Below are 24230 nucleotides of genomic sequence, written 5' to 3'. Positions count from 1 at the left end.
AACAAGTTCCCACACGACATCCTTGTCTCTAAATTGGAGAGACATCAATTTGATAGATGGGCCACTTGGAGGATAAAAAACTGGCTCAATGGCCGCACGCAAAGAGTTGTGGTCAACGGCTCAATGTCCAGTTGGAGACCAGTAACGAGTGGTGTCCCTCAGGGATCAGTATTGGGACCGATCTAGTTCAACATCTTTGTCGACGACATGGTCAGTGGGATTGAGTGTGCCCTCAGCAAGTTGCTGATGACACCAAGCTGTGTGGTTCAGTTGATACGCTGGAGGGAAGGGATGCCATCCAGAGGGACCTTGACATGCTTGTGAGGTGGGCCAATGCCAACCTCATGGAGTTCAACCAAGCCAAGTGTAAGGTCCTACACCTGGGTGATGGCAATCCCAGGCACAGCTGCAGGTTGGGGGGAGAAGAGATTCAGAGCAGCCCTGCAGAGAAGGACTTGGGGGTGTTTGTTGATGAGAAGCTTAACATGAGCCGGCAGTGTGCACTCGCAGCCCAGAGATATAACCGTATCCTGGCCTGCATCAAAAGAAGCATGACCAGCAGGTCAAAGGAGGTGATCCTGCCCCTCTACTCTGCTCTCGTGAGACCCCACTTGGAGTATTGTGTACAGTTCTGGTGTCCTCAACATAAAAAGGACATGGAGCTGTTGGAGCAAGTCCAGAGGAGGGCCACGAGGATGATAAGGGGGCTGGAGCACCTCCCGTATGAAGACAGGCTGAGAAAGTTGGGGCTGTTCAGCCTGGAGAAGAGAAGGCTGCGTGGAGACCTCATAGCAGCCTTCCAGTGTCTGAAGGGGGCCTACAAGGATGCTGGGGAGGAACTCTTCCTTAGGGACTGTAGTGATAGGACAAGGGGTAATGGGTTCAAACTTCAACAGGGGAAGTTTAGGTTAGATATAAGGAAGAAGTTTTTTACTGTGAGGGTGGTGAGGCACTGGAATGGGTTGCCCAAGGAAGTGGTAAATGCTCCATCCCTGGCAGTGTTCAAGGCCAGGCTGGATGGAGTCTTGGGTGACATGGTTTAGTGCGAGGTGTCCCTGCCCATGGCAGGGGGGTTGGAACTAGATGATCTTAAGGTCCTTTCCAACTCTAACTATTCTATGATTCTATGATTCTATGATTCTATGAAGTTAAACAGTACTTGACCCACTACTGACTTTTGGGGGGCAGCACTTGTTATAAGTCTCCAACTAGACTGTACCACTGACCACAACCCTCTGAGATCTGGCATTCATCCAGTTCTTGAATAAGAATAATGAAATATATGTCGTGGTTTGAGCCCAGCCGGTAACTCAGAACCACACAGCCGCTCGCTCACTCCCCCCCTTCTTCCTCCCCCCGCTCCCGGGGGGATGGGGAGGAGAATCGGAAGAATGTAACTCCCACGGGTTGAGATAAGAGCAGTCCCGCAACTAAGGTATAATACAAAACCACTACTGCTACCGCCAATGATAATAATGTTTAGTGAAATAACAAGGGGAGAGGATACAATTGCTCACCACCCGCCGACCGATACCCAGCCCGACCCGAGCAGTGATCTGTGCCTTCTGGGTAACTCCCCCCAGTTTATATACTGGGCATGACGTGCTGTGGTATGGAATACCCCTTTGGCCAGTTTGGGTCAGGTGTCCTGTCTCTGCTTCCTCCCGGCTTCCCCTCCTCCCTGGCAAAGCATGAGTCTGAGAAAGTCCTTGATCAGAGTAAACATTACTTAGCAACAACTAAAACCATAGGTGTTATCAGCGTTGTTCCCAGGCTGAAAGTTGAAAACCACAGCACTGCACCAGCTACTAAGAAGGAGAAAAATGACTGCTATAGCTGAACCCAGGACAGTATCCACCCCTTATTCCATACCATTCACGTCATGCTCAGATCCCACATCTCTCAACACACCGTTGCCCCTGTCCCATATATACACATATATATACACCCACACCCACACACAAAGAGAAAGATATCATTCCCTAGTCCATGGACCAATCCCTGTAAAATTGCTGAACTCATCCAGTCCATGATGGCAGGCTCCATCTCTTGTAATAGTCTTTCAGGGCAGGAGGGACGGTGTGTAGTGTTGGGTTGTTGCCTGCTGATGATACCGCCAAACTCATCTGGTCACTGCTGAGCTCGTCTGGTTTCCTCAAAATTCATTCTTTGTTGAGGTGATGATCGGAGGGAAGTCAGGGTCAATTGCTGGCGACCTGAAGATATCTAGCTGGTGGGCTATAAAAGTGTCATAGAGCAGGCAACAGCATACAATTGAGTTCATTGGCTCTTTTCCACCAAAATCAAATCCCCTTGAGGTACACATTGGACTTCCCCATCTTCCCGCATTACCCACCAAGTATATCCAGGTCCCTGAGCAAAAGCAACCCCATGAGTGGGTTTGCCTTTACTTGAAGCAGGAATAACCCAGACTGTCTTCTGAGGAGAGACGACAATGGACCCTACACGATTCAATGTGAATCAAGCAGAAGCCATTTTATTGTTCCCACGATCCCTTTATATACAGAGTTTTCTATCTCTACATGCGGTCACGCGCCCTTTGATTGGTAAGAGCCCTCTTGCACAAGGCAATAATGCGGCTCGGTAAGTGTTCTTATTGGATCACCTAATTCCTGGTGTTCTTCTCTTGTATCCGACTGCAGATGTTTTCTTCCTCTTCCTCTTGGTATGCAGCTACGTGTTTAGAAGAAGCTCTCTGATGGGTGGTTCACATCCTCGTATCTTCTTCTTGGTATGCGGCTGCATGCTTAGAAGAGGCCCTCATATGGCTGGCTCATCACATGTCCACTGTCCTCCAAATACAACCCCACAGTCTTCACCAACAAATTCTTTATGTGCACCACAGGAACTTTATCCCCCTCTACAGTACGTAGAAGTTCTGATTGGGATGGGCCAGCCCTGTTGGCAGATCCCCTACTGTTGACCAACCAGGTGGCTTTTGGTAAATGTGTATCCCAGTGTTTGAAAGTCCCACCACCCATTGCTCTCAGTGTAGTTTTTAACAGCCCATTGTACCGTTCGATTTTCCCAGAGGCTGGTGCATGGTAGGGGATGTGATATACCCACTCAGTGCCATGCTCTTTGGCCCAAGTGTCTATGAGGTTGTTCCGGAAATGAGTCCCATTGTCTGACTCAATTCTCTCTGGGGTGCAGTGTCACCACAAGACTTGTTTCTTAAGGCCCAGGATAGTGTTCCGGGCAGTGGCATGGGGCACAGCGTATGTTTCCAGCCAGCCGGTGGTTGCTTCTACCATGGTAAGCACATGGCGCTTGCCTTGGCGGGTTGGTGGGAGTGTGATATAGTCAATCTGCCAGGCCTCCCCATATTTGTACTTCAGCCATCGTCCTCCATACCAGAGAGGTTTTAACCGCTTGGCTTCCTTAATTGCAGCACATGTTTCACATTCGTGAATAACCTGGGCAATAGTGTCCATCGTTAAGTCCACCCCTCGATCACGAGCCCATCTATATGTTGCATCTCTGCCTTGATGGCCTGAGGTGTCATGGGCCCACCAGGCTAAAAATAATTCACCCTTATGTTGCCAATCCAAGTCCATCTGAGCCACTTTAATCTTAGCGGCTTTATACACTTGCTGGTTATTCTGGTGTTCCTCAGTGGCCCGACTCTTGGGTACATGAGCATCTACGTGGCGTACCTTCACCACCAGGTTCTGCACCCGAGCAGCGATATCTTGCCACAATGCAGCAGCCCAGATGGGTTTACTTCTGCGTTGCCAGTTGCTCTGCTTCCATTGCTGCAACCACCCCCACAGGGCATTTGCCACCATCCATGAGTCAGTATAGAGATAAAGTACTGGCCATTTTTCTCATTCAGCAATGTCCAAGGCCAGCTGGATGGCTTTCACCTCTGCAAATTGACTCTATTCACCCTCTCCCTCAGCAGTTTCTGCAACTTGTCCCAGGGGACTCCACACAGCTGCCTTCCATCTCCAATGCTTTCCCACAATAGGGCAGGACCCATCAGTAAACAAGGCATATTGCTTTTCACTCTCTGACAGTTCATTATATGGTGGGGCCTCTTCATCATGCATCACCTCCTCTTCTGGTGACATCCCAAAATCTTTGCCCTCTGGCCAGTCCATGATGACTTCTAGAATTCCTGGACGACTGGGATTTCCTATTCGAGCTTGTTGTGTAGTTAGTGAGGCCCACTTACTCCATGTAGCATCAGTTGCATGATGTGTAGAGGAGACCCTGCCTTTGAACATCCAGCCCAGCACAGGCAACCGGGGTGCCAGGAGGAGCTGTGCTTCAGTTCCAATCACTTCTGAGGCAGCTCGAACCCCTTCATAGGCTGCCAGTATCTCTTTTTCAGTGGGAGTATAGCTGGCCTCGGATCCTTTATATCCCCGACTCCAAAAGCCAAGGGGTCGACCTCGAGTCTCCCCTGGAGCTTTCTGCCAGAGGCTCCAGGTAGGACCATTCTCCCCAGCTGCGGTGTAGGGCACATTTTTCACATCTGGCCCGCTCCGGACTGGTGCAAGGGCTACTGCATGAACTGTTTCTCATTTAATTTGTTCAAAGGCTTGTTGTTGCTCAGGGCCCCATTTGAAATCATTCTTCTTCCGGGTCACGTGATAGAGAGGGCTTACAATCAGACTGTAATTTGGGATGTGCATTCTCCAGAACCCCACAACACCTAAGAAAGCTTGTGTTTCTTTCTTGTTAGTTGGTGGAGACATTGCTGTTATCTTGTTGATCACGTCTGTGGGGATCTGGCGGCATCCATCTTGCAATTTTATTCCCAAAAATTGAATCTCCTGTGCAGGTCCCTTGACCTTATTCCGTTTTATGGCAAAACCGGCCTTCAGCAGGATTTATATTATCTTCCTCCCTTTCTCAAAAACTTCTTCTGCTGTATCACCCCACACAATGATGTCATCAATGTATTGCAGGTGTTCTGGAGCTTGCCCCTGTTCCAGTGCAGTCTGGATCTGTCCATGGCAGATGGTAGGGCTGTGTTTCCACCCCTGGGGCAGTCGCTTCCAAGTGTACTGGACGCCCCTCCAAGTGAAAGCAAACTGTGGCCTGCACTCTGCTGCCAAAGGGATTGAGAAAAATGCATTGGCAATGTCAATTGTGGCATCCCACTTGGCTGCCTTTGACTCCAGTTCATATTGAAGTTCTAACATGTCCGGTACGGCAGCACTCAATGGTGGTGTGACTTCGTTCAGGCCACGATAGTCTACTGTTAATCTCCACTCTCCGTTAGACTTTTGCACTGGCCATATGGGGCTATTAAAGGGTGAGCGGGTCCTGCTGATCACTCCTTGGCTCTCCAGTCTACGGATCAGCTTATGGATGGGAATCAAGGAGTCTCGGTTGGTGCGATATTGCTGCTGGTGAAATGTTGTGGTCGCAATTGGCACTTGTTGTTCTTCGACCTTCAGCAACCCCACAACAGAAGGATCCTCTGAGAGACCGGGCAAGGTGGACAGCTGCTTAATTTCCTCTGTCTCCAAGGCAGCGATACCAAAAGCCCATCTATACCCTTTTGGGTCTTTGAAGTACCCTCTCCTGAGATAGTCTATGCCAAGGATGCATGGAGCCCCTGGACCAGTCACAATGGGGTGCTTTTGCCACTTCCTCCCAGTCAGGCTGATTTCAGCTTCCAGCATAGTTAACGCTTGGGATCCTCCTGTCACTCCAGAAATATAAATGGGTTTCACCCCTTGATACCATGATGGCATCAGGGTACACTGTGCACCGGTATCTACTAGAGCCTTATACTTCTGTGGGACTGATGTGCCAGGCCATCTGATCCACACAGTCCAGTAAAACCGATTATCCCTCTCCTCCACCTGGCTGGAGGCAGGGCCCCTCTAATAGTGATCACAAAATTTTCCACTTCTGTCTTGTAGAAAGGGATTAGAATTCCTTATCATAGGAGCTGGAGTAAAATCAGCTCTTCCACTCCATCTGGGAAACTGCTCACCAGAGACTGGAGCAGCAGCTTTCCTGGGAGGATCGTCCTTGACCATTGTTCTCCTCTTCAGTTCACGCACCCGTTGCTCCAGTGCAGAAGTAGGTTTTCCATCCCACTTTTTCATGTCTTCTCCATGATCCCGCAGGTAAAACCATAGGGTGGCCCGTGGCGTGTACCTCCTATATTTTCTTTCTCGAGCAGTAGGGCGCCTTCTGTTAATAGCTGAGACATGGGTTGGTACGCGTGGGGAGCTGGATAGGTCGGATAAATCGTCTCTCAATTGTTTGAACTCCTGGGACAGTTTTTCCACAGCTGAAATGATGGAAGGGGTGAGATTGTCTTCGAACTCTCGGAGTTGACGAATCAGGCAATCCACTGTTGGTGATATTCCGTCATTCCAGGTCATTGATGCCAATGTGTGGGCATATGATGATGGCGCACTCCGTGTAAGTTTCCGCCACATGGGTCGTGTACATTCGACTTCATCTGGATCTACGGATGTGTTCCTGGCATCCGGCCTACGATAGATCATCTCTAGAATGGCTGATTCCCTCAGGGACTGGATGCCTTTCTCTATCGTGGTCCAGTTGGCTGAGCGACTCGTAATATCGTCTTTGTAGGGAAACCTTTCCTTCACAGGTGCCAGGAGCCGCCTCCAAAGACTGAGGGCTTGCTGCTCTCTTGCAATCGCTTTGTCAATTCCTCCTTCCTTAGCAAGTGATCCCAGCTGCTTGGCTTCCCTACCTTCTAGTTCGTGACCGTCGGCCCCATTGTCCCAGCATCGGAGCAACCAGGTGACAATGTGCTCCCCTGGAAGACGGGTGAAATCTTTTCGCATATTCCGCAGTTCGGTTGAGGTCCGGGGTCGAGAAATGACCTCTTCTTCTTCTTCCTCTTCCTCTGACCCACGTAGTAGTAACTCTTGTTCAGATGCTGTTGCATGTAGTAATGGCATTGGGTCTTCATCTTTCTTCGCTTCGTGGGTTGCTCTTTGTGCCTCTCGTCTGCTTTTGCTTACAGGGGCAAGAGACATTGTCACAAACTGGCCATTTGGTTTAGCTGCAGTGTTTGTCACTGTGGTTGGAGTGGCTGCAGTGTCTGCCACTAGGATTGGAGTGGTTGCAATGTCTATTGCTGGAGTTGGTGCAGCTGTGGTGCTTGGGAGTTGAGTAACGCCAACAGCTGCATTGTCTGTTGCTGTCGGGGTTTGAGTAGCTACTGTGCATGTCACTGGGGTTGGTGTAGCTGCGGTGCTTGGAGTAGCCACATTGTCTGTTGCTGTCGGGGTTTGAGTAGCTACTGTGCTTGTCACGGGGGTTGGTGTAGCTGCTGTATTTGAAGTTGGAGTAGTTGCGTTGTCTGTTGTGGTCAGGGTTTGAGTAGCTGTTGTGCTTGTCACTGGGGTTGATGTAGCTGCTGTACTTGGAGTAGCTGTGTTGTCTGTTGTGGTCAGGGTCTGAGTAGCTGCTGTGCTTGTAGTTGGCATAGCTGCATTGTCTGTTGCTTTGCCATCAGATCCAGAGACATTTTTTTCCCTTTGAAGGTGCTGGATAGTGTTGAGCAGGGCTCTGTAGGCGTAGGCCAAGCCCCAGCACATTGCCATGATTTGTCCCTCTCTGGTATAACCAGGATGACAGCACACCTCGTTTAAGTGTTTTACTAGTTTTTCCGGATGTTGCACTTGTTCAGTGGTGAAGTTCCAAAGCACTGGAGGGGCCCACTGGCCTAGATACATGCCCATACTATCCCACACACCCTGCCACTCGTAACTGTCCAGCCTCAGGGAAAATCTCTTGGTGGTCCTCCTATATCGTCGTCTAATCCTAGACCAGATTCGAACTTGATACTGCTGAATTTTTGAGATTAAACGAAATAGGATGTTCCTAGGACGGGATGGCCGTGGGTAAAACACACTCCGTATGTTTGCCAACATACTGATCCCCAGCACAATCAGCAGGCAGGTTTCAAGGGTATTCAAAGGCCATCTAAAACCTTCAGAACTCCCAACTGCTGTTGCAAATAGGCTGGTGGGGGAACGGGGGGTGAAAGAGAATGCTTCCTTCATAAGTTTACCCCCAAGGAGAAAAAAAAAGATATGTAATTGCTAAAATATTTCATTATATACCTCCCAATGTATAGAGGTGATGGCCACACTGGAAGCACAAACCAGACCAGTTTCATGATGAATGAGTCTATTGTATTACAAGTCATTACCATGAAGTACAGTGAAACAAGAACCTTAGCCCAGGCCCCCCAGCCGATAAACACTAAAACAGCAAATAGTGGCTGTAAGGAAGGTACAACATGCTGAAACTCTGAGATCAAGCGCAACAAGTCTGAGAGCCAAATAATCACCATTGTGACGAGTAGTAACAATGAATGCTTATCACAAATATGATTAAACACACTCTGGTCAGATCTGTCGTTATCTCAACCTTTTGTGCCCCACGTTGGGCACCAAAAAGAACTGTCGTGGTTTGAGCCCAGCTGGTAACTCAGAACCACACAGCCGCTCGCTCACTCCCCCCCTTCTTCCTCCCCCCGCTCCCGGAGGGATGGGGAGGAGAATCGGAAGAATGTAACTCCCACGGGTTGAGATAAGAGCAGTCCCACAACTAAGGTATAATACAAACCACTACTGCTACCACCAATGATAATAATGATTAGTGAAATAACAAGGGGAGAGGATACAATTGCTCACCACCCGCTGACCGATATCCAGCCCGACCCGAGCAGTGATCTGGGCCTTCCGGGTAACTCCCCCCGGTTTATATACTGGGCATGACGTGCTGTGGTATGGAATATCCCTTTGGCTAGTTTGGGTCAGGTGTCCTGTCTCTGCTTCCTCCCGGCTTCCCCTCCTCCCTGGCAAAGCATGAGACTGAGAAAGTCCTTGGTTGGAATAAACATTTCTTAGCAACAACTAAAAACATCAGTGTTATTTAGCGTTGTTCCCAGGCTGAAAGTTAAAAAACACAGCACTGCACCAGCTACTAAGAAGGAGAAAAGTGACTGCTACAGCTGAACCCAGGACATCTATCTTCTGAATCCAATCTAATTCCCAAAGCCCCTAAATCATGCCAGAGAACGCTTAACCCTCTGAACTACTAAGTTGGTTGAATCCCACACATTCCAGTCCCATTTCTCAGGGTCCCAATTTATTCCTGTCTCCGTGATCACTGCATGCATTTTTTTCCTGTTTACTTGACCCCTTCACTTTCGATATTTATATTTGGCTACCCGAACAGCCACTTTTTCTGCTATTGTTTGATAAGTGTCCAATTTATTCATTAATAGTCAATTCTGGCACTGCAACATAACTATTTTTTTCCCTGCAATTCACATACTTGCTTCTCCAAATCATTCTTATCCTTATACACTTGCTTCCTCTGCTGAAGTTGCTTTTGATATGCAGCCAGAAAAATCCACCCTTGTCTCCCCAGAGCAGTCAATTCCTCCCCTTTTTCTACTGAAACTTTCTGTAAACATTTAACTACATCAAGGGGTTCTGCCTCCTTCAAACAGAAGTCCCAATTCTCACATAAACCTTGACATGACCACTCAGCAGCCAAAGTACAATAAGGTAATTATTCCCAGCCAGGAATATCCAGCTCTACATCTGTCTTAGCAATAGTTTTCTTTATCTTAAAAAAGTGCCATTTTGTTTTGTATCCTGTTGGCTACACCAAATTGTTCTGCTGACAGGCAGGGTACTCAACAAAACAACCACACACTAGCTTTATAACATGCACAGTTTATTAAACAAGCACACTAAAGCAAATAAGCACACTAAAGCAAACAAGCACACTAATGTGAATCAGGTATATATATTTTATATATATAGCAAATAAGCAAAATAAAGTGAATCAGAGATATATGTATAGCACAGAGGAAAATTAGCTAGGGTTAGTGACACAAAGTTATGTGTCACTCAGGCAAGTGGACCACGAAAGAGAGGTAGCAGAGAATGGTTTAGATCCATCGACCTCTGGGTTATGGGCCCAGCATGCTTCCACTGCACCACCTACTGAGAAGGAGAAAAATAGCTGCTACAGCTGAACCCAGGACAAATATGCTATTTTCTTTCCTTCTGGCAACAATCTTAGTTGTCTTAAAGAGTGCAGAGTTCACATTAGAAACAGAGTTGTCTTGTAGGACATCCTGTAATTAGCCACAGAGTACCCCACTTCTCGGAGAGTAACCCAGGCAATGCTGCAGGCATTGGCATAGAAACATTTATATTGCTCTGTGGATCTGGCCAATTCCTGATGCAACTGGTGAGTGAGCCAGCTAGAGGAGACACTTGGCTAGATTTGCTGTACATGAACAGAGAAGGACTGGTGGGGTATGTGATGGTTGGAGGCTGTCTTGGCAAAGCGATCACGAAATGATTGAATTTTCATTTCTTGTGGAAGTCAGGAAGAAGGTCAGCAAAACCTCCACGTTAGACTTCAATAGGGCTGACTTTGGCCTGTTTAGGACTCTGGTTGAGAGAATCCCTTGGGAAAAAGTACTGAAGGACGAAGGGGTCCAGGAAGGCTGGACACTCTTCAAGAATGAAATCCTTAAGGTGCAGGAGCTGGTGGTCCCCATGTGCTGAAAGTTGAACCAACAGGAAAGAGACCAGCCTGGCTGAACAGAGAGATATTGATTGAATTGAGGGGAAAAAAAAAAAAAAAGATAATTTATCACCTGTGGAGGAAGGGACAGTCACCCCATGATGTTGTTAGGTTATGCAGGGAGAAAATTAGAAAGGTAAAGACACAGCTGGAACTTAATCTGGCCACTGCCATAAAAGATAAGAAAAATATATTTTTACAAATATATTAGCAATAAAAGGAGCGCCAAGGACAACCTCCATCCTTTAATGAATACTGGGGTAAACCTAGTGATCAAGGATGAGGAAAAGGCTGAGGTACTTAATGCCGCCTTTTCCTCAGTCTTTAATAGTCAAACCAGCCATCCTCAGGGTACTCATTTCCCTGAGTTGGGTGACAGAGATGGGGAGCTGTTTGAAGTCCCCATAATCCAGGAGGAAATGGTTAGTGACCTCCTTCTCCACTTAGATGTGCAAAAGTCTATGGGGCCAGATGGGTTCCACCCAAGAGTGCTGAAGGAGCTGGCAGATGAGCTTGCTAAGCCGCACTCACACTCCATCATTTATCAGCAGTCCTGGTCTAGTGGGAAGGTCCCAGAGGACATAGACATTGTCTATTTGGACTTTAGTAAAGCATTTGACACTGTCTCCCACAGCATTCTCCTGGAGAAACTGGCTGCTCATTCACTGGGTAAAAAACTGGCTGGATGGCAGATCCCAAAGAGTGATGGTAAATGGTGTCACATCTAGTTGGTGACCAGTCACTAGTGGTGTCTCTTAGGGGAGATGTTAGGGACAGTCTTGTTTAGTATCTTTATTGATGATCTGGATGAGGGGATCAAGTGCACCCTCAGTAAATTTGCAGACACCACCAAGTTGGGTGTGAGTGTTGATCCGCTGGAGGGTAGGAAGGCTCTGCAGAGGGATCTGGACAGGCTGGATCGATGGGCTGTGGCCAATGGTATGAGGTTCGACAAGGCAAAGTGCTGGGTCCTGCATTTGGGCTGCAACAACCCTATGCAATGGTACAGGCTTTGGGAAGAGTGGTTGGAAAGCTGCTTGGTGGAAAAGGACCTGGGGGTGATGATTGACAGCTGGCTGAACATGAGCCAGCAGTGTGCCCAGATAGCCAAGAAGGCCAACGGCATCCTGGCCTGTATCAGAAATAGTATGGTCAGAAGGGCCAGGGAAATAATAATCCCCCTGTACTTGACACTGGTGAGGCCACACCTTGAATACTGTGTTCAGTTCTGATCCCCCCATTACAAGAGAGATATTGAGTTCCTGGAGCAGGTCCAGAGAAGGGCAACAATGCTGGTGAAGGGCCTAGAGCACATGTCTTATGGGGAACGGCTGAGGGAACTGGGGTTGTTTAGTCTGGAGAAGAGAAGGCTTAGGGGGGACCTTATCACTCTCTACAACTACCTGAAAGGACGATGGGGAAAGGAGGTGGCTGATCTCTTCTCCCAAGTAACAAGTGATAGGACAAGAGGTAATGGTAACGGCCTCAAACTGCGCCAGGGGAAGTTTAGTTTGGATATTAGGAAAAATTTCTTCACCAAAATGGTTATCAGGCATTGGAACAGGCTGCCCAGGGAAGTGGTGGAATCACTGTCCCTGGAAGTGTTCACAAACCATGTAGATGAGGCCCTTAGTGGACATGGTTTAGTGGTGGACTTGGCAGTCCTGGGGTAATGGTTGGACTTGATGATCTTAAAGGTTCTTTTCCAATCTAGTTAATTCTATGAATCTATGATTCTAATTGCAGAATGCATCTATGCTTGATGATTTCAGCATGTCTATGTAGGCTGCTGCAGACTAACCCACTTTTCTCCCCAATACTCTGAGCTGGAGGAATCAGTCTGGTTTTTGACTGGGAGTTGTGTGGTTTTATCAGGTGTAACTGCCCATGTCCATGCATGCTGCAGAAACAAAACAGCTCTGCAGCTATGTGCTCAGCTCCAGAAAAGTGAAGTTGGACCCATCCCTTTCTGCTAGGATAGTTAAACAGCATTTGAGCACAAGGCAGCACCATGCCTGCTTCAGTTAGGCATCCCCTTTTGTTTTTCTCTATCCCTATGCTTCAAATATTCCTCCAGTACTGCTCCCAAGTACTGTTTTGCACACCTTTAAAAACACTGGCTACATGATTTTTGTGTGTTTGTGCAAATGATTTCTACCTTTCTACAAGGGAGACATTCCCACTTAGAAAGGGTATTTTCCCTTATTATATGGTAAATTCCAGAGTAATTTTGTGTGATCCATGAAGTCCCGGCTCACTTCTAAACAGTTCTGCTGTCTTCTGGGTATGCTCTCAAGGAGACTGTAGGGAGAATCTGGGATACTTTGGCTGTGGCCCAAACACTGATGGTTTGTGTCTCTTGGGATCTTTTGGGTCAAATTTCTTACATCTTTTCTGGAACGAGTCCCTCACTAGAGTGGCCAAATTGTAAGCACTGGTTTTCTTAGACTGATGTAGTTATTTTCTTCTTTAGATGAATCCTATTACATGGAGCTGTGAACTGCAAAGCATTTGATACTAGACGTGGACTCTGAGATAATTGCTGCAGTGCCTTGAAATTGACTTCAGAGCTCAAATGGGAGGGATTCTGTGGGAAGCTTCCATGGAGATTAAAGGAGCTAGTGAGTGCTGGGAGTTTTTCAAGAGTGCTCTCCTGGAAGCACAAAACCAGTAAGTAGGTGGAGCAAGAGACCTCCTTGACTTAAACTGTGAGCTTCTGAGTCTCCTCAAAAACAAAAGAGAAGCATATCAGAGATGGAAATGTAGATGAATACTCATTGAAAACTACAAGGGCATTCCAAGGGTGTGCAGAGATGCAGTTAGAAAAGCAAAAGCTCAGCTCAAATTGAAATTGTCCAGAGATGTAAAAAATATAAGGGTTCTTCAGGTATATAAACAACAAGCAGAAACAAAAAGAAAACATTGGCCTGCTGTTAAACACAAGAGGCAAATTAGTTACTAACAATGCTGAAAAGGCAGAGATTCTCAATGCTTTCTTCACCTCTGTATTTACCATCACTGTTGGGTCCCAGGCCTTGGGAACAAAAATACAGGTTGATGCAAACGAAGACCCACTGTCAGTGAAGGAAGAGTTGGTATGTGAACCAACAGGAGCTTGACCCCTACAAACTGATGGGCCCTGACAACATCCATCCGAGGGTGTTAAGAAAGGTGGCTGATATTGTTGTGAGGATGCTCTCCATACTCCACGAAAAGCCATGGAGATTAAGGGATATCACAGAAGACTGGAAGAAGGCCAATGTCACCTGCATCTACAAGAAGGGCTTAAAGGAGGATCCAGGAAATTATAGGCTCATCAGTCTTAGATCAGTCCCTGGGAAGATTATGGAATGAATCCTTCTGGGGGCTACCATGAGTCAAATGAAACAAATCATTGGTAAAAGCCAGCATGGATTCACCAGAGGCAAATTGTGCTTGACAAACCTGATAGCCTTCTATGACTAGTTTCAGCTGAGATAGAGTTATTTTTCTTCCTAGCACCTGGTTCTGCATTTTGGATTTAGATTAGAATAATGTTGATAACACACTGTCATGGTTTAAACCCAGACAGCAACTAAGTACCATGCAGCCGCTCAATCACTCACCCCCCTTCCCTTCCCCTGGGGGGTTGGGGATGAGAATGTAAAACGCATGGGTTGAGACAAGAACAGTTTAATAATTGAAATTAAGTAAAATGCAATGATAATAGAAATAATACCAACAATAACAATACTGATGATAAAAACAATAGCGAAAAACCACAACAACAAAAATCAGAAAACACAAGTGATGCACAATAAAAGTGCTCACCACTCACTGACCAATACCTAGCCCAACCTCAGCAGTGATCAGTCCCTTCCAGGTAACTTCCCCCAGTTTATATACTGATGTAGTGTTGGATTGTTGCCTGCTGACAACACCACTGAAATGGTCTGGTCTCATCAAAGTTCATTCTTTTTGGTTTAAGCCCAGCCGGTAACTCAGAACCACATAGCCGCTTGCTCACTCCCCCCTCTTCTTCCCTTCCCCCTGTTCCTGGAGGGATGGGGAGGAGAATCAAAAGAATGCAACTCCCACGGGTTGAGATAAGAGCAGTCCAGTAACTAAAGTATAATACAAAACTACTACTGCTACCACCAGTAATAATAGTGATAAGGGAAATAACAAGGGGAGAGAATATAAAACTAAAAGGGGAAAAGGAAAAGAAAACGATAAACACAAGTGATGCACAATACAATTGCTCCCCACCCGCCAACTGATACCCAGCCTGACCTGAGCAGTGATCTGGGCCTTCCAGGTAACTCCCCCCAGTTTGTATACTGGGCTTGACGTGCTGTGGTATGGAATACCCCTTTGGCTAGTTTGGGTCAGGTGTCCTGTCTCTGCTTCCTCCCAGCTTCCCGTGTCCCTCCTCACTGGCAGAGCATGAGACTGAAAAGGCCTTGATCAGGGTAAACATTACTTAGCAACAACTAAAAACGTCGGTGTGTTATCAATCAGCATTGTTCTCAAACTAAAGTCGAAAACACAGCACTGCACCAGCTTCTAGGAAGGAGAAAAATAACTGCTACAGCTGAACCCAGGACACCGTGCCTTGGGTGAAGCTGGGTTTGCTCAGGGGGCACAGAGAGGCAGAGGAGGGCATGGGGCTGGGGCAGGGTGGATGTGGAGGGTGCTCCTAGCTCAGGGCATGTGCCAGGGCAAAGGTGCTGGGGGACATCCCAGGTCCAGCAGCATCTGGGCATACACATCCTGGCAGACACGCTCCTGCAGGTCCTGCTGCTGGATGCAGGAGGGTGAGTGAGATGGTTTTATCAATGTCACACAGAAACAAGCCTCACTCCTTCTTCCATATAGGCCAGGCTCTCCTATAGGCTCCCTTTCAGCAGACAGACCAGGAAAGTGGTGGTTTCAGCACATGTGCCTCTTAGCAACAGCAGCTGTCTTGATCTGTTTTTCTGCTGCTGAGCAGCTGCAGGGGGACATGGTCTGATCTCTCTCAGTTTCTGTAAGCCACAGGGAAGGAACCAGAACAGGAAATACTTTCTTAAGTGCAAGGTGCATTTTAGCAGCAGAACTGAAACCACCAATATCAAGTCTGAAAAATAGATGGCTGATACAGGTAAAATATAGTTCATTCAGGAAGCACATAAGTTGGTGCAACATGTTAATATTTCAGTGGCTCGGGTGGCTATGATATTTCTGATACAGTAAGACCACCCCTTTCCTCTGGAGCACAAGCTGCAGCTTTTGTGAGCCCTGAGAGGGTTGGGTTGTTCCTCTTTTTGCCTCAGACTCTTCATCTGTAATTTGTAGGTACCTTGGGAGGCTGGGGGCTGGCCAGAACTGGAAAAGGAATCATTGAATATTGTAAGGAAAACTGGTTTTGAAACTGGGATCTTTATAGCCAGCAGTAGGAGTGGGACTTATCTGGCCTTGATCCTGATCACATCACTTGTGAGCAATTGCATTAAAATCAGTGAGACTGTCCAGCTACTTGCACAGCCCTGGGAAAGGGTGGCTCCATGGTGCCCTGGAGCAAGGTGGTCTTCCTGCTATAGTGCAGGGGGTGTCTCAGCCCCTCTGGGCAAACTGGCCCTGTGGGGTGGGTGCCTTGGGTGGCTGCAAAACACTGCCGTACCCATGTGCCCTAGAGGACATCTTCCAGCCTTACTGTCAGGCTCACAGCACCTAAGAAGGGAAATTAATCTCATCTTGAAGTCAGCCCTGAAGCTGTCCTTACAGCAGAGTACCTACCTAAACTGTGACTCCCTCATCTCAAAGCTTTTATGCAGAGACTTGCTTTTCAGACTTTAAAAAAAAAAAAAATCTGACCAATTTTGACAAATCTGTTCTTTAAAAAGTGATTTGGTTTACAGTTGGAGGAAATTTTCTATTAAGGGAAATATCACTACCCAATTTGCTCTGCTAAACAGCAGAGATGTGCAGAGCACAACAGAGATCTGCAAAGCAGAAGTGTCGTCAGTGGCTTCCTGCAGCTAAGTCAAAGCACCAATAATTCAAATGCAGGAACTAGGCCAGGAAGCCCAAAGTGCAAAGGTCCAGCCCCTGCTCCCACGCCTAAGGTGCCGGGACAGAAAGCTGTTGCTGGGCTTCACCTACACATGGTGAGCTCTGGAACAGTCCCACCAACATGGCCATCCACATTTTTAGTTTGCTTAGCAAACTAAAACACCATCTGTATACTGTCTCTCCAGGGAGCGCTCTCAGGAACCCCAGAAACCAGCACCCAAAGTGCAAACGTCCAGCTCCTGCTCCTGCGCCTAAGGTTCCATGACAGAAAACTCTTGCTGGCCATCACCTACACATGGTGATCTTGGCAACAGTCCCACCAACATGGCAATCCACCCTTGCTTAGCCACCTAAAACTCCATCTGTGTAGTGCCTCTGTGGGGAGTGCTATCAGGCACCCCAGACACAAGCTCCCAAAGTGCAAACATTCAGACCCTGCTCCTAAGCCTAAGATGCCAGGAAACAAAGCTGTGTTTGGTTTTCACCTACACATGGTGAGGTCAGGAATGATACCAAATTAAATTGGTATTTCACTGTATAATTGATACCAAACTAAATTAGTCTTTCACTGAATATGGAGACAGACATAGACAGGGCTATGAGGATTCTTAAACTAGAATTTTACTGTGTATAGAGGATATAGAGATAAGGAAAGCATGTAACACGAGAACCAAATGTCTTCTCTCAATCTAATATAGGAGTTCCTCCTGTTGATATAAGGCCAGAGAAATAGGTAAATGGCTGCGAAAGAAAGCAGCTCGAGGAGCCTCTCATAAATTAGACCTCTCAAACCCTCTTTACCATAAAGTTCCATGACAACTTCTAGGAAGTGTGGAATTCTGGTAAGGGGTAAGAAATCAGAGCTGTCTCCTGCTAATAGTCTTCCTCATGTCTCTAGACATTTACTTCATGTTGCTTGAGCAACACAGTGGTGAAATTGGAATAAAAATAACTGTTCTGAAGAACTGTGAGATAGTGTTTATTCCTAGGTAAGTGGTTGAAATTCAGCTCCTTGCACATGTCCAGGACACAGTTCATTTGTGACTTCTTTAATGCATTAAAGAATACTGAAATAATGCTCACACAAGGGAATGTTGTTGAAATTAAATGGAATTGTGCTGAGATGGTTGAATAAAATGAGTTACAAAATTCTGGATTAATTTGGTCCATAGAAGAAGCTTGAACAGAATTTTGAGCAGTTAGTTTGGGTTAAGGTGAGGATTAGCATAGGAGACAAAAGGTTAGCATTTCTTCATTGTTTTTGCAACCTATGAATCAGTACACCTTCAGCATAGTTCTCTTACAATGAATGAAGTGTACTAGTTGAGCTCAATTTGTAAATTGTCTCTTCCTAGAAATGGTCCAGCCATTGGTGCTGGGCCAGATGGTGATTCTCAGTTATTGACAGTGTTCCGAGCTTCAAAGGGTTGCTGTAATGTTTGTTGTGCTCAGAGGGATCATGCAACTAAATTTTAAATATTGGGTGTAAGCCACTGCATCTATTCTAAAGGTGAGGTTATCTGTTGTAGATTCTTCAATCAAAACCTGGCAGTTACAGGCAATGATGACATTTAGGATACTCATTATGCTTAACATAGGAACAAACATGTGCTTTTTCAAGTATGTGCACCCAAGATGCTGAAGTGAATGTTCACTTTAGGGCTGTGGGTGTAACCCAATGATCACTTTAAAATAATTATGTTTACTTCAGTGAACAGCAGATAGAGACCAGAAGGTAGAAAACAAAGTTGAAAGTCATTCACTTCTAGGACTGAACACAGATATCTATATGAAGGAAAAGGCTAGAACTGCAGTCACTCCCTAGTATAAAAAAGAATTTCAGTGTTGCTGTGGTTTAAATCCAGTTGGCAACTAAGTACCATGCAGCTGCTCGCTCAGTCCCGTACCTGCCCCTCCCCTGGGCAGAATGGGGAGGAGAACAGAAAAAATGTAAAACTTGAAGGTTGAGATAAGAACAGTTTAATAATTGAAATAAAGTAAAATATAGTGATAATAGAAATAAAATTCCAACCCTGACCATTGTATGATTTTATGAATAACCATAGAGTCATAGGATCATAGAATGGTTAGGGTTGGAAAGGAACTTAAGATCACCTAGTTCCACCCCCACTGCCATGGGCAGGGACACCTCACACTAGACCATGTCGCCCAAGACCCTGTCCAACCTGGCCTTGAACGCTGCCAGGGATGGAGCATTCACCACTTCCTTGGGCAACCTTTTCCAGTGCCTCACCACCCTTGCAGTAAAGAACTTCTTCCTTATATCTAACCTAAACTTCCCCTGTTTAAGTTTAAACCCATTACCCCTTGTCCTATGGCTATAGTCCCTGATGAAGAGTCCCTCTCTGGCATCCTTCTAGGCCCCCTTCAGATACTGGAAGGCTGCTATGAGGTCTCCACGCCAGCCTTCTCTTCAGGCTGAAAAATGCCAACTTTCTCAGCCTGTCTTTGTATGGGAGGTGCTCTTAGCCCTCTTATCATCCTCGTGGCCCTCCTCTAGACTAACTCCAACAGCTTCATGTCCTTCTTATGTTGGGGACACCAGAACTGTACACAGTACTCCAAGTGAGGTCTCACAAGAGCAGAGTAGAGGGGCAGGATCACCTCCTTTGACCTGCCCATCATGCTTCTTTTGATGCAGCCCAGTATATGGTTGGCTTTCTGGGATGCGAGCACACACTGCTGGCTCATGTTCAGTTTCTCGTTGACCAACACCCCCAAGTCCTTTTCCTCAGGGATGCTCTGAATCACTTCTCTGCTCAACCTGTAGCTGTGCCTGGGATTGTCCTGACCCACCTGGGGGTAGGACCTTGCACTTGGCTTGGTTGAACTTCATGAGTTTTGCAGTGTCCCACCTCTCAAATGTGTCAAGGTCCGTCTGGATGGCATCCCTTCCCTCCAGCACGTTGACCACACCACATAGTTCGGTGTCATCAGCAAACTTGCTGAGGGCACACTCAATCCCACTGTCCATGTTGCCAACAAAGATGTTGAACGAGATCGGTCCCAACACCGATCCCTGAGGGGCTCCACTCATCGCTGGTCTCCACTTGGACATTGAGCCGTTGACCGCAACCATTTGCATGCGGCCATCCAGCCAATTCTTTATCCACCCCATGGTCCATCCATCAAATTCATGTCTCTCCAGTTTAGAGACAAGGATGTTGTGTGGGACAGTGTCGAATGCTTTGCACAAGTCCAGGCAGATGATGTTAGCTGCTCTGCCCCTATCCATCAGTTCTGTAGCCCCATCATAGAAGGCTACCAAATTTTCCAGGCATGATTTGCCCATAGTGAAGTCATGTTGGCTGTCACCAACCACCTCGTCATTTTTCATGTGCCTTAGCATGCTTTCCAGGAGAATTTGTTCCATGATCCTGCCAGGTACAGAGGTGAGACTGACTGGTCTGTAGTTCCCTGGGTCTTCCACTTTCCCCTTTTTAAAAATGGGGGTTATATTTCCCTTTTTCCAGTCGTCGGGAACTTCACCTGACAGCCACGACTTTTCAAATATGATGGATAGTGGCTTAGCAACTTGATCCGCCAGCTCCCTCACGACCCATTGATGAATTTCATCAGGTCGCATGGATTTGTGCACATTCACATTCCTAAGATGATCTTGAACCTGATCCTCTCCTACAGTGGGCTTAAAGTGGTGTGGCTAGAGCACTTGCCGGTGAAGACTGAGGCAAAGAAGTCATTGAGAACCTCAGTCTTCTCCAAATCAAAGGTATCTAGGTCTCCCATTTCTTTCTGGAGAGGGCCCACATTACCCCTAGTCTTTCTTCTGGTGCCAACATACCTATAGAAGCCCTTCCTGTTATTCTTGACATCCCTGGCCAGACTCAATTCTAACTGGGCCTTAGCTTTCCTGACCTGATCCCTAGCTTCCCGGACAATATCCCTGTATTTCTCCCAGGCTGCCTGCCCTCGCTTCCACTTTCGTAAACTTCTTTTTTCCTTCTGAGTTTGCTTAGCAGCTCCTTGTCCATCCATGTGGGACTCCCGGCCTTCTTGCCCCGTTTCCTTTTTGTCAGGATGCATTGCTCCTGAGCTTTGAACAGGTGATCCTTGAATATCAGCCAGCATTCTTACCACCCCACCCCACCCCCCCCACGTTACCACAGAAGTCAGTCAAAGAAACTCTCCAAGACTCAATTTGGAGTTTTAGAAGGCAGGCATTCTTTATTGCAATGCTGGGCGCACACACGAATAGTTTCACAAGGGTGATCACATCCTTTACTTGCCAGAAGTGGCTATATATTTAGCATACTCATGCATATTCACAGCTTTCGCCAGGAAATGGTTTACATATTCATGAGATTTCCAGTAACTAATTATAATATTTACATTCTAATTATGCATGCGCTTTCTTGCTGAGTCAGGGTCTCTGGTGGTCGCTGATAGCCTTCCTCACTGTGTTTATTGAATGACCTCAGTGCCTGCGCATGCTAGCAAAGTCCTAGTGCTGAGTTAGCAGTTGGTATGTCCTTGCTTCTGTTCTGTTCCAGTCTCTCTCCACGTTGGGTGCCACTCTGTTATCTTGAAGGCTAGCATCCTCAGTCTTATTTACTGCCTCCTTAGTTGTTATAGTCCCATGATGTTCCTTCCCCCATCAGCCAGACATTCCTAACTCCCTACGTGTTAGCAAGTTAGAACAGTTTGCTGTATTTTACTATGTTAATTTAAAGCCACACACACTATCGTTAGTTTAAACCTATAATTTAAGCCTACGTGCCTTCTAGGGCTTTATCCCATGGGATCTTACCGAGCAGGTTCCTGAAGAGGCCAAAATATGCTCTCTTGAAATCCAGGGCAGTGAACTTGCTGTGTGCCCTTCTTGCTGACCTGAGGATCTCGAACTCTACTTTCTCGTGATCACTGCAGCCAAGGCTGCACATTCCCCACCAGCCCTTCCCTGTTGGTGAGCACGACGTCAAGCATGCACTTCTCCTTGTTTGCTCCTCTATTACTTGCATGAGGAAGTTATCATCCACACAGTCAAGAAACCTCCTGGATTGCTTGTGCTGGGGCAGGCTGGGCCGTCTGTCCAACAGATATTGGGGTGGTTGAAGTCCCCCACGAGGATGAGGGCTTGCAAGCGTGAGGCTGCTCCTATCTGCCCCTATTGTGGGCTTCACCTCCCTCAAGAGTGGGTCAGGCCAACAGATGGGTGCCTCTGCACCTTTCAAAGTAGTCTCCTACTACTATCACCTGCCACTTTTTCTTGGATGCATGTTTAGTTATCCTCTTTACTGGTGTGGCAACTTGTTGTTGTTCTGTTGTGGTGGGTGTCATCTTGTTAGCTCCCCTCAGAGCTGCAAAGTGGTTCTGGGTGGGGGCATCAGGCTTTGGAGGAAGCCCCTTGCTTTTATTTGTCCTCTTCCTCCTCCTTTTGCTGTTTTTTTCATGACAAGTTCCCAACCCCCTGGATAAATGCCCTCCTTCCTTTCCATGTGTGCTGGGGGGGGGGACGCTTATGTCCTCTGCACAATGTCCTGAAGGTCCCCCACAGGTTGGGCTTGGAGCCAGCAGTCCAGCTCCCTCTCAGCTTCCCTGATGTCCCTTGGTCTTTTGACTGTCTCCCGCAGCTCAGCCACCTGCTGCAGGAGGTTCTACACCAGGGCACACTGTGTACAGCCCGGTCCACTGTTTACCCTTGCCTCAAGAAACATGCTGAGGCACTTTCTACAATCTGAGGTCTGCACTGCTGCCTCCCCTTTCATCAACTTCATCTGGGTGGCAACGCTAGCCACCCCTGGGGTAGCCAGCACAGACATCCCAGACTGGGCCACAGCTTGCCTTGCCCAGACTTGCCCTGAGGCAGGTGCTGACCATCTTGCTCACCCTGCACACACAAACTGCCATGCTGTGCTGTGCTCCTGGTCACTCGCAGGGGAGTGTTTTATACATTAAGGGGGTGATGGCTGTCACTCCTGGCACTGCCCCCTATGAGTCAGCTACTCACGTTAGCAGAACTGCCAGCTCCTGGGCAAGTTCTGACAAGGAGTTAGGGCTCCCTTCGTGGCTCTTGCCGTTCAGGAACGAGACTCCTGTAGGCTGCTCTTTCCCCACACTCCAGTGCTGAAGGTGTCCTCTCTGGAGCTACTCACCTCAGCAAAATACTGATATAACATTACTAATAATAATAATAGGGAACAACACAAAGAGAAATGAAAACATGAAACTCAGAAAACACAAGTGAAGCACAATAAAACTGCTCACCACCCAGTGACCAATGCCCAGCCCGACCCAAGCAGCGATCGATCCCTTCTGGGTAAATTCCCCCAGTTTATATACCGAGCATGAAGTGCTGTGGTATGGAATACCCCTTTGGATAGTTCAGGTCCGGTGTCCTGTCTCTGCTCCCTCATGGCTTCCTGTGCGCCTCTTCACTGGCAGAGCATGAGAGACTGAAAAGTCCTTGATCAGGGTAAGCACTACTTAGCAACAACTGAAACATTGGTGTGTGATCAGCATTATTCTCAGGCTAAAGCCAAAACACAGCACTGTACCAGCTACTAGGAAGAAAAATAACTCTGTTAGAGCTGAAACCAGGACAAGTGTGACCATAAATATTAAAAAAAGTCAGAGGAAAGAACCATGAAGACCTCATAGAGCTGAACCAACTCATCCACTGAAATAAGGCCTGAATGTTTGCATTTGTATGTAATAGATTCTTAATGCCACACTTCATAATGCCTTTGAAATTTGATTGTTCTATGCAACCAGACCTCAAAAATCATCTGAGATTTCCCCCTTACTAAATCAAATGTCAGCTTCAAAATGCTATGCTGTACATATTAGACTGTACTGCATACATGGTCTAGTTAATTTTGCTGTTATTTATAGCTGGTAAATTTGACTCAAGGGGTAATTTAAAAATGTGGTAGGGTGGCAGCAGAGATACGCCCATATAGATAAATCTCCAGCTATAGCTTGGAATACACAATTACTTCAGCATCCCAATGACCTAAAAGTATTTCATAAAGAGTTTAGTCAGGTCCTCCTCAGCTCCCCAGAATTCAGGAGTTTTATCATTAACACAAAGAAGTGCAGAATCCAACTCTTTCTTTGGCAGAAATAACTCCAAAATTCCTGAAAGTTATTCTCTATTCTGCTTTTTATTAAAGAAACATGCCTGTGCTTGCTGCCCCTAAACGATTTTGTGTCTGTCTAATAACAAACAAACAGCTTCAGAGTTTTAGAAAAAAATACTGTGGATGATGACAAGAATGTGTGTAAGTCTATTAGGAAGGAAAAACTGGGAAGTAAAGGTGACAGCTTTGAAACACTAGCCTTTGCCTTATTTACAGTAACTAATTTTGTATATAGTGTTTCATATTGGTGAAGCCAAGGGCTAGAGCTGCTTGTTATTTACCTCAACCCATAAGGGGGATGTTAGTATCCAAGAGGGCAGAAAATAGGTCTGTTTGTTGATTAGAATAGTAAATTAGGAGAAGACAGAAAGACAGAGAAGAAGAACTGTTCCACAGACATGCTGTCATGGTTTAAGCCCAGCCAGTAACTCAGAACCACGCAGCCGCTTGCTCACTCTCCCTGCTTCATCCTCCCCCGGCTCCTGGAGG

The 24230-nt window shown here is 46.8% G+C and overlaps 1 long non-coding RNA gene across 1 annotated transcript; it reads right to left on the bottom strand.

Annotated features, from left to right (window-relative positions):
* Positions 1 to 12965: 12965 nt before the first annotated feature.
* Positions 12966 to 21532, bottom strand: LOC115601775. Its single transcript, XR_003989489.1, has 3 exons — positions 21410 to 21532; positions 20126 to 20130; positions 12966 to 12976 (listed from the first exon to the last, which is right to left on the bottom strand). It is a non-coding gene; the product is annotated as an uncharacterized LOC115601775 (long non-coding RNA).
* Positions 21533 to 24230: the final 2698 nt, after the last annotated feature.

The sequence above is a fragment of the Strigops habroptila genome, chromosome W, assembly GCF_004027225.2.
Source record: "Strigops habroptila isolate Jane chromosome W, bStrHab1.2.pri, whole genome shotgun sequence".
NCBI classification, from domain to species: Eukaryota; Metazoa; Chordata; class Aves; order Psittaciformes; family Psittacidae; genus Strigops; species Strigops habroptila.
Note: the sequence above shows the minus strand (reverse complement) of the source record. Positions and strands in the feature narration are given on the sequence as shown.